This window comes from Eleutherodactylus coqui, unplaced genomic scaffold (assembly GCF_035609145.1).
Source record: "Eleutherodactylus coqui strain aEleCoq1 unplaced genomic scaffold, aEleCoq1.hap1 HAP1_SCAFFOLD_124, whole genome shotgun sequence".
NCBI classification, from domain to species: Eukaryota; Metazoa; Chordata; class Amphibia; order Anura; family Eleutherodactylidae; genus Eleutherodactylus; species Eleutherodactylus coqui.
The window spans coordinates 210,321-222,615 of NW_027102315.1; the positions used below are offsets into that span (position 1 = coordinate 210,321).

Sequence of the window (12,295 nt, forward strand, 5' to 3'; positions counted from 1 at the left end):
CTCTAGATTTCCCCGAGTTCAGGATCTCCCACTCTTTCCTATACTGACCTGAGATAGGGTAAGCATAGAAGTCATGAAAGATCCACTTTTAAGCTAGGAAGTCCAGCAGTAAGGGGATCCCCTTTAAGTATTAGGCTGGGTTCACATAGGGCAGATTTGCTGTGGTTTTACCGCGGATTGCCGTTGCATATCCACACTGCGGCAAAACCGCTGCGTTTGTAGTGCAATGCAGCACAAATGAGTTTTGGCAAAAAGCTGTTCTCACAGGATGGATTTTTTCCGCACAGCCGCAGTGCGGAAATGCAACTGCGGTGTGGTTTTCAAAGATGCTGCACGTCCATTCTTCTGTCTTTTCCGCAGCGCTTTTTTGTCCATTGACCTCTATGGACGCAGCAAAATCCGCGGCAAAAAGCAAAAACGCTGCAGAAAAAAACGCTTGCGGATTTTTCCGCGAGAAAATCCGTGAGCCAAAATTAACCTTTGAAGCGGTTTTGACGCAGAAGCAGTTCTTCTGCGGCAAAACTGCTACGGTAAAAGCTCATCAAAACTGCAACAAATCCGCCCTGTGTGAACCCAGCCTTAACTTTCTTCATATTACTTCATATTGTTTACTGGTTACTGTGATCTGGTTATTACGCCATACACACAGTCCTTGCACTTTCCCACTGTGGCATCTAATATTTTGTGTGATGTATGCTAACTAGGGATGAGCGAGTATACTCGCTAAAGCACTACTCGCTCGAGTAATGTGCTTTAGCCGAGTATCTCCCTGCTCGTCCCTGAAGATTCGGGAGCCGCCGCAGCTGACAGGTGAGTCGCAGCGGGGAGCAGGGGGGGGGGGGGGGGGGGGGGAGGGAGAGTTACTTGCTGTAAACTCTGTTTTACAGACCCAAGTTTATTAACGAATCAATAACCATAACAGTTCATGTAAACTCTGTCTTACAGACACGAGTTTACCACCACCAAACTCTCCCCAAGTTTACCTGCCCACCCGCCTAATGCGGGCGACAATCCCCCACCAGGCCATGGCATCCACTAATGACATGGCCCCCTCAACACCCGCAGCCTCCTCAGTCATCTACACAAATCCATGTTAAAAATATCCAACTCAATCTCTGACAAGTATACTAGATCATTCCTATGGAAGCCTAGACCAAAACCTTCCAAATCAGTATATATAAAAGAAAAAAAATCCACTCCTGGCATGAGCTCTCTACCATCGGGTTACCCTTCTCCAAATTCTCTCGCTATATACAGACCTCGGCAATGACCATAATAATCGAGGTACAAAATCTGGAAAAAAAAAAACTATCACTGTATCCGGAACCTAGTTTCAATGCTCCACATCTCCCTTTCAATGTCCCACGCCACATCAATGTGTTCTCTTCTATGTCATTAACCCCCTAAGTGTAAAATTAAAACATCTGGACAGGGCCCACGTGACTTTCTAAGCCCATGTGACTCTTTATAGATCAGTTCAGCCATTAATCCACTCCACCTCATACATCTATTACCGCAAACTGTGATCTGTACAATCCCAAATTTTCGTAATAACAGTGATCCGCCGCCCTTCTCCAAGCCCAGTACACAAAGGAGTGTCCAACAATCCACACAATACTTTTCTTAATTCCTAGAATGAAAGAAGAATTAGTACACCATATTATTCAGGCACATGTACAACTTACACCGAGATGAACCCCATCTGTCTACCTTTTTCTTCAATAAAACCGCACCTGTAAACAGTTTTTAAGCACCATTATACATTAAAAGCTAAAGATTAAAAGATAAATGATTCTCCATCATCCCCGTCTTCCCGAAAACAATACAGGGTCTTCTACTAATTGCTCCATAAGATCTTACTTTTGCCATGTATAGCTGCGTGGACACTATTTACATTGAGTTTTTTTTTAATTTTTATTAACTGCAACTTTTACCAACTTCCCTAGTAAGCTAAATGTGATAGCAGAGCGTTGATCAGCGGCATACACTACTGCCTTACAGCCCCTGATCAGCGGCGTACACTACTGCCTTACAGCCCCTGATCAGCGGCGTACACTACTGCCTTACAGCCCCTGATGAGCGGCGTACACTACTGCCTTACAGCCCCTGATGAGCGGCGTACACTACTGCCTTACAGCCCCTGATCAGCGGCGTACACTACTGCCCTGCCTTACAGCCCCTGATCAGCGGCGTACACTACTGCCTTACAGCCGCTGATCAGGGGCGTACACTTCTGCCTTACAGCCCCTGATCAGCGCGTACACTACTGCCTTACAGCCCCTGATCAGCGGCGTACACTACTGCCTTACAGCCCCTGATCAGCGGCGTGCACTACTGCCTTACAGCCCCTGATCAGCGGCATACGCTACTGCCCTACAGCCCCTGATCAATCGCTCTACCTGAAAAACAGAATTAATAGGTACCACATTATACCATCTTTGAAAGAAAGCCATACCCAACAATACCTTCCAAACTGAGCTATATGAGCTGCATCCTAAATGTTGGACTCTTCTTCCCTGAATTGCTGCATCAGCAAACAAGACTATGAAATAGCAGCCACATTAATCTCACACTGACCATCTCTAACCCTCAATAACAGGTTATATGTTAGACATAATCTGATTAGTATACGAACTAACTCCTGCCGACCGGCTCTTACCAACAATCACTCCATAACCATTATCCACTAATGATAACTCCTCCGCTTCCACAAACTCCCATCACCAAGCTGACTGACCATTAAAGTCACAGATACCAACCATACCACTAGATCCTGCTTTAGCTCCCTTGATATCTGCGCATGCGATGTATGGGCCTTCCAGTCGCACATCACCACACATAACTTGCAGGAATACCTGGACCAATAATAATCACCTGTGAAGCCAAACAGGACCGACCTGCTAATGGCTGCAACTCCCTCCATGTAATCGTCCTTCATACGTAATGTCTGACTAATTAAACCCAGAAACTATACACCCGACATTGGCAATTAGAACAACCATCACAATGCTATCAATTGAATACCTAAAAATTCCAACCGAGTACATGGCCATGGGATTTTTTCCGTTCGCCAGCAGCACCCCCAAAATCCTCCATCCTGACCACATGCCCTCTAAAACTTGTGCACCCCTCATTACCCTGATGCCCCATAAACAACAATCATCTAAGTAGTGTATTACACCAACATCCGGAGATTCCTTCCTCCCACCTACTCTAAAAATAAGGATAGTCCTAAATAATAGTAGGATGCCTTAGATCCCATCGGTAACGCCAAACCGGAAACCAAAGGATTAAAACCCCAACCAATAAGAAGTTATCCGAATACTGCATCACATGACCGAAGTGCCATATCAAAGCCAATGTAGTCACATGATGCATATCTTAATGCCAGCAGCTCAGGAGCGCCTCAGCATTCAGAGAAGACTGCTTGGGGTAAGATAGATGATAAATCACTGAGAGGAGATAGACTCCTTCTGTGGTATCACCCTTAAAGGGGACAACCTCAAATTGAAAAAAGGGGGGTATCAAAATGACCGGCAACTCTGCCCTCATCTATGTGATTAGCAATTTAACTACCTCAGGATCATAAACAGCTGAAATTAACTTATTAACCCCTTCACAGCCGGGTCCCTTTAACTCATGCACATATAAGCCGTACCGGGATCCTTCTTTATTGAGCCGGGCCTACTTCCAATATGAGAGGCTCACTGGAGTCTTGCCCTATTGCAGGAAACTGTATTTCCTGGATGCAAGGAATTTGTACTGATTTCTGACTAAAACAACCATAAATGGATGAGAGCGGCACAATATGAGCCCTCATGGCAGTACCCACAGCTCTCCATTACCTCGATCCCATAAATGTAAACACACATCCAGGTAGTGAGGCGCCCCAAGGATGTCTAACAGCCACCTAACTAGTCACACCGAGGTAGTGAGGCGCCCCAAGGATGTCTAACAACCACCTAACTAGTTACACCGAGGTAGTGAGGCGCCCCAAGGATGTCTATAAACCACCTAACTAGTTACACCGAGGTAGTGAGGCGCCCCAAGGATGTCTAACAACCACCTCACTAGTTACACCGAGGTAGTGAGGGGCCCCAAGGATGTCTAACCACCACCTAACTAGTTACACCGAGGTAGTGAGGCGTTCCAAGGATGTCTAACAACCACCTAACTAGTTACACCGAGGTAGTGAGGCGCCCCAAGGATGTCTAACCACCACCTAACTAGTTACACCGAGGTAGTGAGGGGCCCCAAGGATGTCTAACCACCACCTAACTAGTTACACCGAGGTAGTGAGGGGCCCCAAGGATGTCTAACAACCACCTCACTAGTTACACCGAGGTAGTGAGGGGCCCCAAGGATGTCTAACAACCACCTGACCAGTTACACCGAGGTAGTGAGGCGCCCCAAGGATGTCTAACAACCACCTAACTAGTTACACTGAGGAAACACCAGCGTCCCGGTAACCATTAATAACCATCTCTGTTCCTCCGGTCATCACAGCCTCATCCTCCAGTTACCCCACAGCCGACAGTCTGCATACAGTGGTTACCTCACAGCTGACTGCCTGCATACAGTGGCCAGTTATCTCACAGCTGACAGATACCAAGCAGTGGTTACCTCACAGCTGACTGCCTGCATACAGTGGTCAGTTATCTCGCACCCCCTTTATTTCAGGGGCATTGTGGAGTGCTGCTGTCAAATAAGGTATTTATTACGCCACTCCATACCCCTTCCCCTCTACGGTGCTGATGCTGCTCCCACTGAACACAGGCGAAGCCATCCCATGATGTCACAGCTGGGGGCATTGCAAGGAGCCCAGTGGTGAAGCCGCTTGAAGCTGAAAAGGAGGCATAGCACAGCAGAGACAGGAGCCAAGCCAATCAGCAGCTGTAGGTGTTCCCTATACCTTCCACAGCACAATCCCTGGTCTACACCCATTTTCGTGGTGGAGACAAGATACACCAGTACCCAAGAATCTAACTACTATAGTACTGCCCACTAAGTACAGGAATATAACTACTATAATACTGTCCCCTATGTACAAGAATATAACTGTTACAGTACTGCCCCGTATGTACAAGAATGCAACTACTATAATACTGTCTCATGTACAAGAATATAAGTACTAGAATACGGACTACTATGTACAAAGATTTTATTACTAGAATACTGCCCCCTATATAAAGTAATATAACTACTAGAATACTGTCTGTTACATACAAGAATATAACTAATATAATACTGCCCCCTATGTACAAGAATATAACTACTAAAATATAACTACGTAGAAGAATATAACTACTATAGAACTGCCCCTTATGTACAAAAATATAACTACTTTACTAATGTCTCCTATGTACAAGAATATTACTACTAGAATACTGTTCCCCCCCTGTGTACAAGAATATAACTACTAGAATACTGTCCCCTATGTACAAGAATATAACTACTAGAATACTGTCTCCTAAGTACAAGAATATAACTACTAGAATACTGTCTGTTACATACAAGAATATAACTAATATAATACTGCCCGCTATGTACAAGAATATAACTACTACTATACTTTCACCTATTAGCAGGAATATATTTACTAGTATACTGTCTCTTATGCACAAGACTATAACTACTAGGATACTGTCTCCTATGTACAAGTATATAACTACTAGGATACTGTTCTCTATGTACAAGAATATAACTACTAGAATATTGTCCCCTATGTAGAAGAATGCAGCTACTAGAATATGGTCTACTATGTACAAAGATATAATTACTAGAACACTGCCATCTATGTACAGGAATATAACTACTATAATGCTGTCTCCTATGTAAAAGAATATAACTACAAGAATATTGTCTCCTATATACAATAATATAACTACTAGAATACTGTCTCCTATATACAATAATATAACTACTAGAATACTGTCTCCTATATACAAGAGTATAATTGCTATAGTAACAGGAAAATAACTGCTTGGATGATAATAATCATCGACTTGGCCTAAGAAGTTAAACGTACGGTATGCATTTTTTTTTTTTTGCCGCAGATAACTAACTATATCGCTATATATGCATCTATATATAGATAGATAATATATATATGTATATACACATATACACAGTCATTTAGCTGACATGTGGCTAAGCCGTATTGGACCGCAGTGCGAGATATGGGCAGCTGGTCCTTGAAGCTCCACCACAGATCGAGGGCGAGGCTGATCCAGGGCAGCAACAGTAAGTACTGGATGATAAGAGGCAGCGGATGCCAACAGAAGGCCAGGATATTGAATTTGGGAACTCCTCTCAGAGATGTTTCTCCATGTCGGTGGTTAACGCCCCACCTCTTCCCGATATTACAGTAATTTATTTACTAAATCACACAGTCATTAACTATCAATTGAAAACCCCAAACAACTGCGCAGCGGTTACGTTTTTTTAACCAGAATGTGTAAACCCAGCTTGAAACCTCATATATTTAATGGACATAATACGGACAACCTACAACACCATTGATTTGCATTGGTGTATTCATGTGTGCGGTGTTTTTCAGCATGTCTTATTTTATTCCATATTTACACACCAAAATTGCACATTCAAATCTATAGATGCATAAAAAAAACTATCCTACGGCTGTCAAATGCATATTCACTGCATTTATGCCAGAAGACCGTGTGAAGAAGAGCGGACATCAGTTGGGCCTTTTTTTTGCACAAGTGAAAAAAAGCACAAATTACACACAGACCAAAATAGCATGCGCCCGTATGAATGAGCCCTAAAGCTGAGATCTCACTGTGGGGAGTTTTTAACTTATGAGATGCAAGGAAAAAAACACTGAAAACCCAGAAATAAAACATACTGTTTTATAACATACATGCATTGTACAAGCTTAACCAGTGATAATCAGTCCTTGCACTATCATCATTTACATTCATATATATATATATATATTGTAATGGAGCGACATGGGCCCTTTAATTTAGCTCTTGTGAGACAAGACATAACAGTTATCCTCTGTGTAGTGCAGTGAAGTGGGCGGAGCTTGAAGTGGGCGGAGCTTCCAGAAGAAAAAGTGGCAGTTGGTCAGTCAGACGCCATCTTGAAGCCAGATGAGAACTGTTGCTGCTGCTGACAAGAAGCTAACCCTACTGGATTGGATTTTGCCAGGAACAGCTGGAGAAGCCAGAAGAGGAGAAATGGTGACAGTGGCAGATGAAGAAGAAAGAAGAGGCAACAGAAAGTCATAGTCCAAGGAGATCTATCCTGTAGCAAAGACCAGGCAGACAAAGAGCGCAGCGGAGACCCAACTAGGGGCCCAATACGTTGGATTGGAGGACAGAAGGAACAGACATTAAGGACTGGATTATTACCTGATAGGACCAGTGATCTGCAGCTGTCCGCGGGGAAGCCAGTGCCGGCCGCAGCGTCAGCCTCAAGGAGCGCCAGCGAGGGGGTCACCTGGAGCCGTAAGCAACCAAGTCACACAAAGATTAGCAGTCATTTAATTCACAGTTTAATGTTATAGATTTTGTCTTGCATTTTGGGTGGACTTGCCGCAGATTTCACACTTTGGATTCAAAAAGGTGAAATCTGCAGCACATAGTTAACCTGCTGCGGATATAAAGTCCACAGCGTATCCCTCGGGGAGATCGTCTGCACTCTGCGGGGGAGATTTGCTAAACTCTCATCCCCATGGCTTATATTGTAAATGCTGCTGATTCACCTTGCGCAAAGTCCACACCGAAAATCATTCTTGTCCCATGTGATATACCCTAATGCTCCAGGAGGATTTGGACGATTAGGCCTCCTTCCCACGGACAGATTTCCGCCACATAATATGCGGCAAAAATCCGCCGCGTTGCCCGCAGCTATTAGGTTCTATTGAACCTAATAGCTCAATGCTCATGGTGCGGAATTCCGCACCGTGAAATCTCCCGTCCTCACCCGCGGCATGCTCTATTTGCCGCGGGTGTACACGCGGCCGGCTTCCATTGCAGTCAACGGAAGCCTTCCGCTCACACTATCTTCCGCTGTAGCACAGCGGAAGATAGCGTGAAATCGCCTCTCCGCCCATCGCCGCCGCGCGTCATATGACATGGCCGGCCGCGTCATGCGACGCTGTGGGCGTGTCTTGTGACGTGGCCGGCGTGTCACATGACGATGCGTGCTCGTCACGCCGAAGCGTCATGCGGGACCCAGAACACCAGATTCGCTGATAAGTATGGGGTCTCTGGGGGGCGCCATGACGGGCTTCGCCGTGGAATATTCCGCGGCGAAGCCCTTCACGGCCGTGTGCAGGCGGCCTAATTCTACATGTAGTATATTGGTGTGACTATTATATACAGAACAATAATATATGCATACACACACACTGAATAGCCATTGAGACTTGAAATAATAAAGTTAAAAGGGTTTTCCAATTCGGTGACATTTTTTGAAAATCGATCGATCAGTGGGGGTCCTACTGCTGGGAACCCCCTCCCATTGATCATCAGAATAATGGCTTTAAAGACGTTCAAATGGCCACCTTTAGCAGTCCTACTGCAATAAATGGAGCAGCAGTGTGTATGTACAGCCAACGCTCAATTAATTCTGCCAACTTCAGCACTACCATTGTGGTGATTGGTGGGGATGCCGGCAGTCGGACCCTCACCGATCTATCAGGTATCACCTATCCAGAGAACAGAAAGAGGAAACATGAAAAACGTCACCGAACCAGAAAACCCTTTAATATAGAAATATGACATTGCTGTATTTTCCTCAAATGGGCCGATACACAAGTAACGATTTCCTACTGAGTTATTTGGCCTATATGGTATTCATTGAGGACCCTTATCTATTTCATGTTTATCTAAGGAAACGGTTCTATAAGGAGCAGTCAGTCCACAATAGACTAATATGTAGGTGTAAGTAGTGATCGTTATTCCTCAATGACTGAAGCGCTTGTAGTGATGACATACGGGTCATTGGGGCTTTATTATAGATATTGGTAGAAATTACATCTCTGGAAATTACACAACTAAAATGCTGGTTATTTCATTAACCCCTTCATAATAAAGGTTGTACATGTTTGGGAGCCAAGCCCGCTCCAAGCACGGAGGGTGCCCAATGTGTTACATAGCAGACATCCACCTTCAGGGATCAGATGCCAGCTGCTTAACTTATTTCACACTCAATGATGAACGTGGCATCTAAGCCGTTAGAGGGAATCCCTCCATCCCTCCCCAGCAACACAACTGTAGGGTGGCTATGGGTTACTATGGTAACCCAAGGCCTAGTTAATGCTACTGGGACTAGTGTATATTAAGGCCTTTTAAGTCTCAACAGTGAAAAGGTGTAATATATATAAGTATTGCAGTGTTTTCTGTCAGCAATCGCATGTTCCAGTCCCCTAATGGGACTAAAAAGTGTTTAATAACATTTTTAAAATAAAATATATTGAAAAGTTAAAAACCTCTCACATATATCTAGACAATAAATAAATATAATTGCTGTGACACAGTAGAAAGGATCACAGCACTACAGACATTACGTCATGTAAGTGTTGCAGGTTGTTCATATATTGTACATACCTACACAGTATTTGAATGGAAGAAGTCCGAAGTAGAAAACAGCCACAAATAAGGTAAGCTGCCAAAATGAACATTTCTTTCCTGTCTAAAGTTTATGGCGCTGTATGTATAAGAAGCGCTTTATGTACTTGTCCATTCCATATGGTATGCAGAATAATGTGCCCGGTTACAACAAACCTGTCAAGTCACCCAAATTCAGGGCTGCCAACCGTCCATAAATTCATGAACAGTTGACAAAAACTGGGTGCTATTTTTCTATCCCAAAAAAAAGCAACGTTCATTAATTTTCAGCTTTCATTTCTGAATTTGCACAGTGCGCATGTGCCAACATGGTTCCACTACTGCAGCCGACAGGAGAGGAAAGAGGATGTGACAAGAGAGGGGGGGATCTCATTCACCCAATCCCCACTCTCTTTAACCCCTTAAGGACATGACGTATTTTGGGCATATGGATGCCCACTTGTCAAAACTCATATTTTTTTTAATTTCTCTGATGACTTGAGGGCTTCTTTTACTTGCAAGGCGAAATGTAGTTTTTATTAGTACCATGTTTAGTGAAAAAATACCATATTTTGTAAATCTTAACTTTTTGGAGAGCAAAGAGAGAAAACACGTCAATTCTGCCATTGTTTCTTTTACAGCATTAATCATGCGGCATAATACATTTTTTATGAGAGTCAGTTCAATTATGACGATAACAAATTCTTATTTTTTTAGCTTTTCCACTTTTCCGCAATATTTCATTTCTACATCGCTGCAAAGTCCCATAACGTTTTTTCTGTCATGTTTGGAGCTCTGTGAGGGCTTGCTGTTAGCGTGACAAGATGTAGTTAATATTGGTTACCATTTTGGGGTACTGCTTTTTTAATCACTTCTATTGCGTTTTTGGGAGGCAAAAAGAAAATACCGTATATACCGGCGTATAAGACGACTTTTGAACCCCGAAAAATCTGCTCTGAAGTCGGGGGTCGTCTTATGCGCCGGTAATACAAAAAAAAAAAAGGGTAAAAAAAAAAATCATTACTCACCTCCCCCGGCGTTCTGTCGCGCTCCGGCAGGATGTCGCTCGCTCCTCGTCCCCGGCGCAGCATTGATTTCTGAATGCGGGGCTTGAAATCCCCGCTTCCAGAAAGCTAATACACACGCCGTCAGCCAGTTACAGCCATTCAATGACAGCATTGAATGGCTGTGATTGGCTAAAACACACGTGGCTTGAGCCAATCACACTATTCAATGACATCATTGAATGGCTGTGATTGGCTGAAGGCGCACGTGTGTTAGCAATCACACCCATTCAATGATGTCATTGAATAATTTTTTAACTTTTTTTTTTTTGTCCCTTTAGGGGACTTCCACAGGGACCCATCAGGACCCCCTGATCACATTCCGGGGGTCTGATGGTGACAGCCCTTTACATGCTGTAGTGACAGCCCTTTACATGCTGCAGTCACATAGACTGCAGCATGTAAAGGGTTAACACAGCAGAGATCGGAGGTTTTCTCTGATCTCTGCTTTAAGAGCTGGTACCTAGCTGTCCTCTGATAGCCAAGCACCAAGCTCTCCCTGTCACAGAGACCATCGGCTTGCTTCTGACAAGCCGATGGTCTCTATGGCAACCTGTAAACAAAGCAGGACATTGCCGATATGCCGGCAATATCTTCTGCTGGTTTTTCAAAGCCCTTGCTTTCTTCTTTGTGGGTCTGTGCAGGCAGAGCACAGTGTCACAGCTTGTGGCATTGTGCTCTGCAGCTTCCATAGTGATACATAGCCCGGAAGATTTCCGGGCTGTCACTATGAGCAGTGGAGCTTGTCCCGGAAAATTTCCGGGCGTGCCACTCAAGGGGTTAAACGTTTCATTTTTTTCCCCCTTCATTTTCCTGTAGGGGATTTGAATCATAATGCGAATAATCGCTATTAAAAGGCATTGTAGGACTTCCGTAACGCAATGCCTTATTGATTGTAATAGCGATCATAGGCAATGGCAAGACGGGACACCAGTATCTGGCATGCTGTTGCCACAGCAACTCATCACCCGGCTGCAATTACATTGCGGGGGGCCAATAATGTCACGAATAGAGCGCCCGCCCACTGTAAACCCTATTCATACCGTGATCTAAATAGATAGTGGCTTATAGGGGGTTAAAAGCAAAGATTAATGTTAATTGTTCTCAGGTGTTGCAACGCATGATATAAGTTTATGTCCTGGTGCATTAAGTAGCATGCTGCCATGACGTAAACTTACTTCATACAATGTTGATGTTAACCAACAGGAATCAGAGAAGCATGCCATTACCTCACTATCTGAAGAAAATGGTACACTCACCTGCTCTATACAGAACAAGCCGTTCATTTGTTTCAAAAAACAACTAAAATACCCACTTATCTTTCCATAAAGAGAGGCCCTACGTGGGACAGACCGGCCGAGAGGCCCTACGTGGGACAGACCGGCCGAGAGGCCCTACGTGGGACAGACCGGCCGAGAGGCCCTACGTGGGACAGACCGGCCGAGAGGCCCTACGTGGGACAGACCGGCCGAGAGGCCCTACGTGGGACAGACCGGCCGAGAGGCCCTACGTGGGACAGACCGGCCGAGAGGCCCTACGTGGGACAGACCGGCCGAGAGGCCCTACGTGGGACAGACCGGCCGAGAGGCCCTACGTGGGACAGACCGGCCGAGAGGCCCTACGTGGGACAGACCGGCCGAGAGGCCCTACGTG

General features: G+C 44.7%; 1 protein-coding gene across 1 annotated transcript in view; it reads right to left on the bottom strand.

Annotated features, from left to right (window-relative positions):
* Nucleotides 1-1,569: 1,569 nt before the first annotated feature.
* The window catches only part of LOC136601737 (peptidyl-prolyl cis-trans isomerase E-like), a gene marked incomplete at its 5' end in the record, with an annotated part of 42,200 nt that continues 31,474 nt past the window's right edge, over nt 1,570-12,295 (bottom strand). The window contains 2 exons of the mRNA XM_066588842.1: nt 1,570-1,630; nt 7,377-7,464. The remainder of the gene's footprint in view (nt 1,631-7,376; nt 7,465-12,295) is intronic.